Here is a 14,171-nt window from a genome sequence, read left to right as displayed (position 1 = left end):
GACTTTTTATACTGGTAAAGTTTATAAAATTTTGTTATATGATAAGTATAAGTTATGCAATAGTTTTATAAATACTCTATAGAAGAAAAAAAAATGTAAACTTGAGTTTTAATATAAATTTTTAATCAGATAAATATATTTATGTATAAATTTGGTTTGGGTTGGATTAGATTGAATTTTAAAATGAAATCCAAAATCTGATTTTATCCAAAACAAATGGGTTTAGTAAATTTTAATTTTTTCGACTTTTGGTTTATTTGATTTTCAGTTTTTTGTTTGAGTTATTCATAAAGTTATTTGATAAAATCAGTTTATGAACATTCCTAAGAAAACCGATAAAGTAAAGACATCAAATGTACAATTAAGTCTATTAACTAGTAAAGTACGTCTTTGTTGACAAATCTCCAGTGTTAAACATTCATAGATTAATATATATATATATATATATATATATATATATATATATATATATATATATATATATATATACGCCAAAGATTTATACTCTCTCTGGTTTCATATATAAGAAAAAATAATTACTTCCCATAGATTAAGAAAGTTAGTTGAAATCATTTAATTTTACTAATCTCAAGTAGAAAGTAAGGTTATTCTTAAAATGTCCTCCATTCAAACCTAATACCTTGAATAAAAATGACACCATAAAAATTGAATTGCAATTAAATGAAGATTATTTTGGGAATAACATCAATAAATAGGGGTGAAATTAGTTAGATTTTCTTAATTTGAGTCCAAGAAAAAGGGGACTATTCATATAAAGTGTATAATCTATGAAAGATGTCAAAAATTAATGAAAGGTTGTATCATTTCATGAAAATATGTGTCTATTCATATAAAGTGTATGTATGAATAGATGCAACTCATCATAAAGAGGCATGAGAAGTGACTTTTCATGGAAAGCCATGAGAAGTGACTCTTGACTAAGGGTCATGAGATGTGAGTCTTCACCAAGGTTTAAGGGATGTATATCATTAAAAGGTTAAATATCTTCACTAAAAGGGATGAGATGATCTATTAATAAAACCAATCTAAATGAAGAAAAATACTACAAAACAAAAAAAATAATAGGAGTCACCAGATTCTTTGTACACTATATTCCATCCAATATCTACATATATTGTTAGGTATGGGTATGTAGTAATTTTTCCATGCAATGCCTTTGGTTTCAAAGAATGTAGCCACACAATCTAAAACTTCTTGATGCATTCTAAATTGCATAGCCACTCTTTATGTGATAGGTACTTTTGTGTAATACATTTGTGTGACAACTAGCATTGAAACTCTCATGCATATAGCAAAAAAAAAAAAAACTATTTTTATTTATCCAACATATTGAACATAAGTGTGCTAAGGAAAGTAGACCCTAGCTGAGTCCAGGGCAAATCTCCTACACTCAATTTTCTAGGGATTTAGCCGGTGCCACCTACATAGCATAGGTTTTTCATGGTTGATCAACCTAGGCTGTGGTTGCAAATTTGAGAATATCTCCCATAACCAAATATGAACCAAGTAGTGAAAGGGTGACCAAAGAATTACCTCTTATCATCAGCCAAACTAACTATTGTTTTCTTCAACAGACCTAAATCATTTTATATGTTGGCTTAAAATATTGGTCACAAAGCCGATTATCTACATCAAGGAAAACAAACTTGCTCACCAAGCCATTGGGGGAGAAATCAATCCCTGCCAACCAAGTTGCAAGGAATGTTTCATGCTCCATTTCATTCCCACTATCGACGAATATCCACCCTTGCTAATGTATAAACCCCATCCTTTTTATTCCTTGTAGTTTGTTTTCATATTGTATGAATCAATTTCTTCTCCACTTTTATCATTTCCTAACTTTGAAATGAGGTGAAGACGGGATCATGAACTATTGGAAAATTCTCCAACACCATCACATCCTCCAAGGTGTTTTTTTTCTCACCTTAGGGTAACAAAAAGGTATTTGTCTCAAGACACCACTTCTCAACAACCCTAAAACACATGTTTTCATTTTTTACTATGAAGCACTTGGGTTGAAAACATGTGTTTTGGGTTGTTGAGAAGTTGTGTCCTTAGACAAATACCTTTTTGTGTTCCTAGGGTGAGAAAAATGTCACCTTGGAGGATGTGATGGTGTTGAGGGTTTTGCAACTGTTGGTGATCCTGTCTTTACCCCATTCCAAAGCTAGGAAATGATGAAGGTGGAGAAGAAATTGATACATAGAATAGGACAACAACAATCTCCAAGGAGTAAAAAGAGTGGGGACAACAACAATCTCCAAGGAGTAAAAAGAGTGGGGTTTATATAAACATTAACATGGATGGATTTTTGTCAATAGTGGGAGTGAAATTGAGCATGAAACATCCCTTGCAACTTGCTTGACAATGATTGGCTTCTCTCCTAGTGGCTTGGTGAGAAAGTTTGTTTTCCTTATCGTAGTTCATCTTGCTGGAGAGAATCAGCTTGTGACCAACAGTTTTATCCAACATATAAAATGATTTTGGTCTATCGAAGAAAACAATAGTATAGTTGACTGGTAATGAAGAATTGGAATTGTAGTTAACTCTTTGGTCACCCTTTTACTACTTGGTCCAAACTTGGGTGTGGGAGAGATTAACAAATTAGCAACCATAGCCTAGGCTGATTACCAATGAAGAACCTATGCTATTTAGGTGGAACAAGCTTAATCAATTGAAAATTGACGGTGTGAGATTTTCCCAGGACTCTACTAGGGGAAATTTTCTTTGGCACCCTTAATCATGTTCAATTTGTTGGTAAGTTTAGGTCTTTTAATCCAAAAAAGGAAACTTGGTTACCATGTGAGAGTAATTTGGATAAATGACAATAGTTTTGGTTGTTATATGCATGAGTATTTCGATGCTTGTTTGCAACAATGTATTATAAAAAAGTACCTACCACATAGAGAGTGGCTATGCAATTTGGAATGCATCAAGAAGTTTCAGATTGTGTGATTGCATTCTCTGGCACCAAAGCTATTGCATTGAAAAATTAATGCATACCCAAAATTACTTAAAAAAATTGCAAACAATATTACTTGGCAAAAAAGCAGTCTAAAGCTACTCTATCATCATGGACCTCATGTATCAAAAGCAAATACAAATGGTAATGATGCTGATGTTGCACCTGAATTTTCTCCTTTGAAAACTGTTCAATTTGGAAATCCTTCTCAAGACACTGTTGATCCAAGAGGTGGACGCTTTGGAGGAAGACTATGGAGATGGAAATGGGAAAAATGAATCAAGGCAATTTATTGAGGGGTTAATGGATCTTGAATAGAGAATCAATATACTATTGAACAAATTATTCTTATAAACCAAATCTTTAGCATTTGTTAATATGTTTTACTTATTTCTTATACTAGCAAAATTACATGAATGTTCAGCCTAAAAAGAAAATATGACATGATCTTGTAATTTTTAATGCCTGTTTGGTAACTAGGGATGAACCTTGGTATTGGAATCTGCCCTCCTCAACCTTGCCTTGCTATAACATGAGTGCCCAAGTACTATTTTTGCTTAAATTATTACTAGCTGGAAGTTTACCAATCATCATATACAGACACACTTTGCATAGAATCAATATTAGAGAATCTCATGCCAGAAGCATATCTTTTATTACATTAGAAAGCACAACTATACAAGAGAAACAGAGAAAATCCTAGCTAATGAACACCATAATAAACTCTACTACCAGTCGCACTCTTCTCATAGTTATCATTAAAGGTATTTACATGGCCTCGCATGTAAGCCTTACCGTCACAAGCACATAAACACATTACTCCATTGATGCATCACACGGTACTCTATTTGAAAATGGATCTTTTACTCTGTGCCTGCAAGGACTGCTAACCCTTGCACCTGATAGTTCATCGCATCAAATAGACAAAATATATCATAAGATATAAGTCTCAAAGTTCATAAATGGACAGAGCCACACGGTCAAAATAAGCAAACTAACCATTAATGCAGAAACAAATATTCCAATAAATTATTATGTGTAGTGGAGCTTTCCAATTTTTGTACCTAACACTCGATTTTCTTATTAACCAAGGCCAAAAAGACCACCTAAACCAGACTTATCAACCACTTGACAACCTAACCAAACATGCTTAGATTATAATTTTGCTCTTAGGAACTTACAATGTTATTACCTCGGTGAAATTTAGTTGCAATTGGCAATCCTAGTTACGTAATGGATATTCAACTCTATCTTCTTAAGCTCTAAGATTACCTTCAAAAGTGATATGAAGATTTAAGTTTAAATTAGTCTAACCCATTCATTTTGGACACTACACTTTCTGTTTAGTGAAATTTAGCTGTGCGTTTTGGCTTTTTATGAACTCCTATTCTATTGTCTCTGACCTCACATTTTCCCTTTGTACCTAATGCAATCTCAACTTACATTAACCTTATATTACTATTGGGACTGATCACTGATTCTCTGTTCTAAATAGATGAAAAGAATATTCTGCAAAGAGAACTGAGAGCAGCACCGATAATTATATTTAAACTCATGTCATCTCGTTGCCTTGAAGAATGCACCCCAGATATGCTCTTCCTCGGCAGGTACTGCAGTAATCTTATTCTTTGGATTCTCATAGCATCTCAATCCTCCAACTGCTGTAGAGTAGAAACTGTTGGTAAATATTTGTGTTTTAATTTAAAATTTATAAATATATATTAATTCTATTTTATAAAATAATATTTATTTTAGATTCTCTTAAGATTTTGTTTTAATGAGTCAAACTAGTTTGTTATATTTGTTGTGACAACTGTAGGTTGGTTTTCCAACGGTCATATTTCTAACGGTCATATTTTGTTGTTGCAAAATGCCTATATATATCTCTCCTCTTTTCTAGAAATGATAGACTGAGAGCTCTGGTTTCTTTCTGCAAAAAATTTATCTCTTTCTTTTCCTATACAAAAATTAATTTTTGTGAGCGCAAGAGCATTGGTGTTCATAAGGTTCGGGGATCCTTTCGCTGCACACGATCGGAACCAACGGGTTGTCGTATCTTGGGAGAGGAGCGCAATCAGAATTTCTTACCCGTGTAGTGGGGGCGTTTTCTCTCTAAGGATAGCATTTACGCGCTTCAACCCAGGCTATGTAATTCTTTCCCTTGATTTAATTTTTCATTGTGCTCATTGTATGATATAATGCATTATTTATGTGTTGTCAATTAAATTTATTTTGTTACTGTTATTCTGTTATTTAATTCAAGACTGTGCATCTTCTTCGTATTTTATTTTCTTTCATTTTTTATTTTATTTTTCCAACAGTCTTAGAGAGAAAAAATTTATTTTTTCACTTTCTTCTTGCATAGTCTTTTTGCAGTAGCATCCTATTTTATCAAAATGTCCGCCATGGATATGATTAAGTCCCTTTCCAGTAAGCCTGAAAAATTTACGGGTGAAAATTTTTTTTGTTGGCAACAACAAATGAAATTCTGGCTTACTGAATTGGATTTATACTTTGTGATTTCTAAAAGAGAAATAAAAACTTCAACTTCCTCTACTGATATAGTTCAAACTGATGCAGCCATTAAGCATGACGTTTATGATAAAGATATTTTATGTCATGGACGCATTTTAAGTGCTTTGGCTGATAACATATATAAGATTTTTTGCCATACCAAAACTTCTGTTGAGTTATGGGAAGCACTTGAATTGAAATATGGATTTGCTGAAAAAGGTTTAAGTCGTTACTCTTGTGAAAAAATGATTGAGTTTCAAATGATTGATGGAAAATCTATTTCAGATCAGATCCATGAATTTGAAAACATTGTTTATGACATGAAATTGAAAGGAATCGTTTTGCCTGACATTATGCTTGTGGCTTTCATGATATCAAAATTGCCTCCTTCGTGGACTGATTTTGCTCGAAGCTTGAAACATAAACATGAAAGTTTTACCTTTGATGATTTGCTTGTCTGTCTCCGCATTGAGGATAAACATCGTTCATCTCAAAAACACTTGCAAAATTCTGATTCTCACTCTAAGGCCTATCTTGTTGAGAGCTCTAGCAAACCTTTCTCTAAGTCCTTCAAAAGGCATGGGTTTAACAAAAATAAATTTGGTAGAAAGCCTTCATTTTCTAAAAATAAGAACAATGCTTTTAATAACAACAATAAGCCTAAGGATAAAAATTCGGGGAATGAAATTTTTTGCTTTGTTTGTGGGCGAGCTAATCATTTGGCTAAGAATTGTTTTCAATGTCATCGCCAGCCCACGTCTTTCCCTAAACCGCAGGCTAATGTTGTTACCACCAGTGCTGCCTCTAATTCCCCATCTGACAGGTACCATGTCACTAGCCCTGAGTTAAATTGTGTTTTTAACTCAAATGATTGGTTTATAGACTCCGGGGCTAATGTTCATGTGTGTGCTGATAAAAAATTATTTTCTTTATATCAGGAATCAAGCACACGTACTGTGAGCGTGGGGAATGGGAGTATGGCACATGTGTTAGGAGAAGGTCAAGTGAAGCTAGAGCTATCTTCGGGAAACTTTATTGTTTTAGATGGTGTCTATCATATTTCTGATATTAGGAAAAATTTAATAAGTACTTCTTTGTTAGTCCAACAAGGGTACAAGGTTGTCTTTGAATCCAATAGAGTTGTTATTACGAGACATGGTAATTTTATTGGTAAAGGCTACATTTGTGATGGTTTGTTGAAGTTAAATCTTATGTCTCATTCTATTAATAAAATATCCAATATTTCTTCTTTTGTTGCAAATGTTGAATGTTCTAATATATGGCATGCTAGACTTGGACATGTGAATTTGAATTCTATCAAAAGAATGATGTCTCTTAATCTTATTCCTAAGGCTTCCATTGATTTAAAACAAAAATGTGAAACATGTATTCAAGCAAAACAACCTACAAAGAGTTTTACTACATGTATTGAAAAAGAAACTAACTTGCTTGAATTGGTTCATAGTGATGTATGTGATAGTAATGATGTGTTAACACGTGGTGGTAAGAGATATTTTATTACTTTTATTGATGATTTCTCCAAATATTGTTATGTGTATTTAGTTAATCACAAAAGTGAATTGTTTGATAAGTTCAAAGTATATAAAACAGAAGTAGAAAATCAATTAGAAAGAAAAATTAAAATTTTACGTTCCGATAGAGGTGGAGAATACACATCTTTAGACATGAGTAATTTTTGTGAAATGCATGGTATTATTCATGAAGTGACACCTCCGTATGCTCCTCAATCTAATGGTATTGCGGAAAGAAAGAATCGTACATTGCTTGATATGGTGAATGCTATGCTTGTAAGTTCTGGTTTACCAAGTAATATGTGGGGTGAAGCTTTGTATTCTGCATGTCATATTCTTAATAGAGTGCCTTATAAAAATTTTGAAAAAACCCCTTATGAGCTATGGAGAAAAAGAGAACCAAACCTGAAATATCTTAAAGTGTGGGGGTGTCTAGCAAAGGTAAACATTCCCATTAATAAGAAAAGGAAAATTGGACCAAAAACTGTTGATTGTGTTTTTGTTGGATACTCTATGCATAGTACTACTTATAGATTTTTGGTAGTTAATTCATAAGTGTCTGAAATTTCTAATGGTACTATTATGGAATCTAGAGATGCTACTTTCTTTGAAAATATTTTTCCTTTGAAAAATAAATTGTCTAAATTTGTTTGTGATACTTCTTGTTCTAATTTGTCTACTTGTAGTAATACTAATAAGGACATGGTGTTTGAACCTAGGAGGAGTAAAAGATCTAAAAACGTTAAGGATTTTGGTTCTGAATTTTGCTCTTTTTTGCTTGAAGATGATCCTAAAACTTATGGTGAGGCCACGAGGTCTATTGATTCACCTTTTTGGAAAGAAGCTATTATTGATGAAATGAGTTCTCTTAAAAATAATAAAACTTGGTTTCTTACTGATCTTCCCCCTGGTTGTAAAAGTATAGGTTGTAAGTGGGTTTTTCGAAAGAAATTAAGAACTGATAGATCTATAGAAAAATTTAAGGCAAGGCTTGTTGTGATTGGGTGTAAACAAATAGAAGGTGTAGATTTCTTTGATACATATTCTCCTGTTTCTAAAGTTACTACCATTAAGGTCTTAATTGCACTTGCTTGTTTTTTTAATTTGGAAATTCATCAAATGGATGTAAAAACTGCCTTTTTAAATGGTGAATTAGAAGAAGAAATTTATATGAGCCAACCTGAAGGCTTTGTAGAACAGGGGAAGGAAAAGAAAGTTTGCAAACTTGTTAAATCTTTATATGGTTTGAAACAAGCTCCAAAACAATGGCACGAAAAATTTGATCAAGTTGTTCTTTCGTATGGTTTTCAAATCAATAATACTGATAAATGTGTGTATGTGAAACAATTTGATGATAATGGATGTGTCATTTTATGTTTGTATGTGGATGAGATATTGATATTTGGTAGTAATATGCAATTCATAAATGATGTGATGTCTTTCTTGTCTAGAAATTTTGATATGAAGGACCTTGGTCCTGTAGATGTGATTTTGGATATTAAGCTTATAAAGAAAAATGATGGCATGATTTTAACCCAATCACACTATGTTGAAAAGCTGTTGAAGAAGTTTAATTATTTTGATGTGAAACCTGTTTCTTCTCCTTATGACTCATCCATCAAGATAAAGAAAAATTTGGGTAAAGGAATTTCTTCACATAAATATTCTCAAATTATCGGTTCTTTGTTGCATTTGACAAACTTCTCTAGGCCTGACATTGCATATGCAGTTGGTAGATTAGGAAGGTATACTAATAATCCTGATCATTCTCATTGGATTGCATTAGAAAGAGTTTTTAGATACTTAAAAGGAACCATCAATTATGGCATTCATTATACATGTTTTCCTGCAGTAATTGAGGGGTTTAGTGATGCAAATTGGATTTCTGATTCTGATGAAACAAAATCAACAAGTGGTTATGTTTTTACTTTAGCTGGTGGTGCAGTATCATGGAAATCTGCTAAACAAACTATTATTTCACGTTCTACTATGGAAGCAGAAATTATTGCTTTAGATACTGCTACTAGTGAGGCTGAGTTTCTTAAAAATTTGTTATGTGATCTACCATTGTTGAATAAGCCTATACCTCCAATTCCAATGCATTGTGATAGTCAAGTTGCTATATCTAAAGTTACTAGCAAAAAATTTAATGAAAAAAGAAGACACTTAAGAGTGAGATATAAGTCTATCAGAAATTTGATTTCTCATGGTGTCATTTCTCTTGACTTTGTCAGGTCAGAAAATAATATTGCGGATCCGCTTACAAAAAGGTTGACATGTCAACAAGTATTTGAGTTGTCGAGGGGAATGAGATTAAAGCCCATTATTTAGTTACAACAATGGACACCCGTCTCCGTGTGATTGGTGATCCCATGAATGGAGTTCAACGGGTAACAACGAAATTGTTTGTTGACTAAAGTACACCAAAAATGAAATTTGGCGGAGCTGTTCCGTTTCTCATTCCTATGACGAGGTGTATTATAAATTGTGGCAATATTAAGGTTGAGGTATTTATATATTGTATTTTTGGTAAAAAAAAAAAATACCTCTTAATGAATCCGATGACAATTATTGTAGGGGTAGGGGTCACAACTCACTCTTTGAGGATTCACCTAGTGAGTGTGGTGGTGGGGCCGCCACTGTGAGATATGGGCTAATCTCTAAAGGACACTCACGAAACAAGATACAAGCGCAAGGTCGTGTAACGCGCTACCACTGATTAGAACCTAATTGAACGCCAATATTGTAGGGGTTGTGTACTAAAGTCCGGTTAAAGAATATGTAGTTCAAGACAATCAAGTCACTACATTTTTCTCGGATGGAAGTTCATAAACACTAGGTATAAGGCTCAAACCCGGAAGGTTCCTTATACCGAAATACAATATCACATGCTCTTACTCTTATGTTTTATACAAATTATCTTTTAGAAAATATATTTTAAAATTTTAAATTATGTGGGGGAATGTTGGTAAATATTTGTGTTTTAATTTAAAATTTATAAATATATATTAATTCTATTTTATAAAATAATATTTATTTTAGATTCTCTTAAGATTTTGTTTTAATGAGTCAAACTAGTTTGTTATATTTGTTGTGACAACTGTAGGTTGGTTTTCCAACGGTCATATTTCTAACGGTCATATTTTGTTGTTGCAAAATGCCTATATATATCTCTTTCCTCTTTTCTAGAAATGATAGACTGAGAGCTCTGGTTTCTTTCTGCCAAAAATTTATCTCTTTCTTTTCCTATACAAAACTTAATTTTTGTGAGAGCAAGAGCATTGGTGTTCATAAGGTTCGAGGATCCTTTCGCTGCACACGATCGGAACCAACGGGTTGTCGTATCTTGGGAGAGGAGCGCAATCAAAATTTCTTACCCATGCAGTAGGGGCGTTTTCTCTCTAAGGATAGCGTTTACGCGCTTCAACCCAGGCTATTTAATTCTATCCCTTGATTTAATTTTTCATTGTGCTCATTGTATGATATAATGCATTATTTATGTGTTGTCAATTAAATTTATTTTGTTACTGTTATTCTGTTATTTAAATTCAAGACAGTGCATCTTCTTCGTATTTTATTTTCTTTCATTTTTTATTTTATTTTTCCAACAGAAACATCCTGTGCAATTTACAGAATAACAATGTCAATAGTGAAGGAATACTTACAATCATGGGGAACAAAAAGAAACAGAACATAGACAACGTCAATGTAAAAATCCTCATATTATGAATTATCATCACCTTGAAGGGGAGGGAGGAAATGATCCAATGTGGGATCACTTGGAACAAATAGTTGCCAAAATGCTGAGGATTGTGATATGCTGGAACAAAAAGAAACCCACCTTGAGGGAAAGAAAGCAAGTGACTTGCCACAAAAACCTTTAAGCAATATAATTTACTTTACTTGTGATATGCTGGAACAAACAGAACATTAAATACAAACCAACAATAGCAGGGGAAGATATAATTTACTTTACTTGTTTGGTGAACAATATATAAAATTTGGTCAAGTGAGACAGCAATATAAATACTAAGTACCAACTAATACAATATCTATGCCTTTTTATATAGCTTTGCATTAAAAAAGTAATAGAAAATAATATGTATATATACTAGGAGTATATTTTATTATTATTATTAAATCATAAATTATGATAAATATTAATTTTTTAATTTTAATAATAGATATTTTTAAAAGGAAATAATAAATATTTTAAAAGCTATATAAAAAGAGATTTTTAATTAATTGACAACTTAAAAAGAAGTGTAGGTTAAATTTATATATGCATTGCTTTTATCCTCTTCCATGATGTAAATCAAGTTCAATGAAACAATGCAACTATTTGTAATACTATTAATTAACAAATAATATTAAAATAAAAAATAAATATTTTTATCAAAAAGTTACTTTGGGGTAGATTTAGAGGGGTAGGGTAGGCTTTCCAACTTTATAATATCACACATGTACATCTATTAAAGCTGGAATGCATGGGCCAGCCCAACCGTTTCAATGTTGGAATGCAAAGATGATGAAGCTTCACTTTAAAATTTTACTCGGGACCAACATTTTATATTTTGATGCATAAATTCACCCTTATAAAAGTATTCACTCTTGAACAAGAGAATATTAGGAACTACTCACTCTCTTTCATGATAAGCTAGATAACTTCTCCTGTCTCAAGTATGTCACACTAATTTATTTTTAAGTTTTTTATTTCTCCCTATTGTTTAAATTTTTTCTATCTCAATTTAAATTTGAATTTTGAATTTTAAAATTTGATACGTTATATCAATTTGATAGACATACAGATCATATGTATTTATTTAAATAATTTGTTGGCAATGTGGTCATAGCTAAAAAATTGCAGAGCGAAAAACTTCTAACTAAATGCTTAGGTGTAACATAAATTGGAAAATCAAAATATAGATACTTACTGGGTATAGTTTAAAATCAGCAGCTGGCCCAATGTTTAATATGTTCAGAGCCTCAGCTTTTGCCAGGTCGTACTATTTAACACTTGTCAAGAACTCATTGATGCTCTCTCTTGTTTGAACAGAGGCAGCAGTGTCAACCAAATAATCATAAACCTGCTAGATATACAGAACATTCATCTACCAATAAAACTTACAAATATTCCCATTTATTAGAAAAATCAAATCTAACCTTGTATTCAGACTGCGCTACTTTGGCAATAACTCTTGTTGGATCCTTTGAAGCTCCTTTAGCTCGTAAGAAATCAAGGACCTCAAAATTTGTGAGTGCACCAGCATTGCGCTCTAAGCTATGACAAAGCTATTAAACATCAATCATATCCCAATATAAAAGAGAAAGGTTCAATTGAAATTAGTGTATTAATTTTGAAAACAAAGAAAAATGGTAGAAACATACATTTTCATCTGTAAGACACCAGAGTGAGAGAAAAGGCAGTTACAAAACAAGAGTGTCTCCTTTCCTTCTACAATAAAGCCAGCTTTGTACACAAACAGACAATTACAGAATGAAATTCCCAGTTTTCACAAAATATAACAAATCACACTGCTAATACAGCTTAAACACACATAATTGGGTTGGGGTGGACATCAAAAGCAAAAAAAATTGAGTTGGGTGTGCTTTCCCCTACAAAGAAAAATAACAATGTTAAAAAATTAGAACAATACATTTAATTTGAGCAACCAAACAAGAATAAAATAGTGACAAAAGAAACTAGTTGTGAAGCTTGTGGCGGTTTGAATTGTGAGTCCAAAGAATCTTCTAGTTTAGCCTTGGAAAAACTGGAATCAACAATAGGCTTTGCATTGTTAGGCTGAGTTAATCCAGCCACTGCCTTCATTCATGTGATTATCAATGTTTACTCCTACTGCACTCTCTTCCTAACCTTCAGGTTTGTGATTCTTGACATCAAGAAAAATTAAATGCTTGATTACAATCAGCATCCCTATAATTTAAGTGTGAAATAACTACTATCTTCCATTCATTTCCATAAATTATCATGAAATTCATCTCTCTCTATTCCTTTTAATACATGTTAAAATCAAAAGATAAAGACTAAACCAGCCTATAAGATTTAAAAGCTTAATTCACTAGAAATTACCCTTACCTTTCGTTAAGTTATCATGTATTAGTCATGAGAGTGAACACTAAATAAAAACGATTGCAATATAAATATATACATGAAGAGTTGGGTTATTAAAAAAAAAGTACCTCCATTGGGCCATAAGAGAACGGCTTTTTGTTCTGGTTTGCGAGTGGCCTCGAAAAACCAATAGAACAGTGTTGTGCCTTGAGTTTCATTGACAGTGATATAACCACCATATTCTTGAACTTCATCGGAGGCTGCGCAGGTAATCCATGCACTCTATCAGCTTCTTGCTCCAGTATCTCCTGGCTAAGGTAACTAGCTACTGAAGGCGTTGCCACACCTAACGCTTCTATGGTCAAACAAACAAAAAGCAGAAGATGAAGATTAAGAAAAACTGAACACAAAGCCATAACTGATATATATCTCCGGTGTAGGTGTGTTTGTGTAGGTGTGCGATATATATCCACGCATTGAATTGGCTAACGGCCAAACCAAATACGCCAAATACAGTGATTCAAAAAGCATTCAAATGCCTAAGCTGCGCCGCATTTCAGTAAGTTGCAGATGTGATCATTACAATGCAGCAACATTAATATAGAGTTGCATGCTAAAAGAATCAAAATCAAAATCTGGTATATTTGCTCAGAAAAACTTCTAGCCTTGTAGGAGAATTTGTAGAAGATAGGAATGAGAAAACCCTAAGGTTTATACTGTAATTAATAACACAAGAGTCTCAAGATAGAGAATGAAGCTTCATTGTAAGAACTGTGGAAAGCACCTGTAGCAGATGACGAGAGTGATGAGCAAAATGACGGCGACAACAACGAAGTCTATTTCATTGAAGCCTTTGGGAAGACACGGCACCGTGAGGCGCCATTTGGTGGAGGAGATTCCGATTGTGGTGCCTAGGTACGCCGTCAAGCCTCTGGCGACGGTGACATTGGAAAGCACGGACCAAAGGTGACGCGGAGGTAGCTGAAGGCGCCGCCGGCGACGGGCATGTTGACGACAAACTCAGTGTAGCAGAAGGCGGAGAGGAGGGTGCAAAAGCCGGCAATGGCAA

General features: G+C 33.2%; 1 pseudogene; it reads right to left on the bottom strand.

Moving 5' to 3' along the window:
- Positions 1-10,909: 10,909 nt before the first annotated feature.
- Positions 10,910-12,425, bottom strand: LOC113000200 (uncharacterized; annotated as a pseudogene).
- Positions 12,426-14,171: the final 1,746 nt, after the last annotated feature.

The sequence above is a fragment of the Glycine max genome, chromosome 18 (genome assembly GCF_000004515.6).
Source record: "Glycine max cultivar Williams 82 chromosome 18, Glycine_max_v4.0, whole genome shotgun sequence".
Taxonomy (NCBI): domain Eukaryota; kingdom Viridiplantae; phylum Streptophyta; class Magnoliopsida; order Fabales; family Fabaceae; genus Glycine; species Glycine max.
This window is presented reverse-complemented; position numbering and strand designations above follow the sequence as displayed.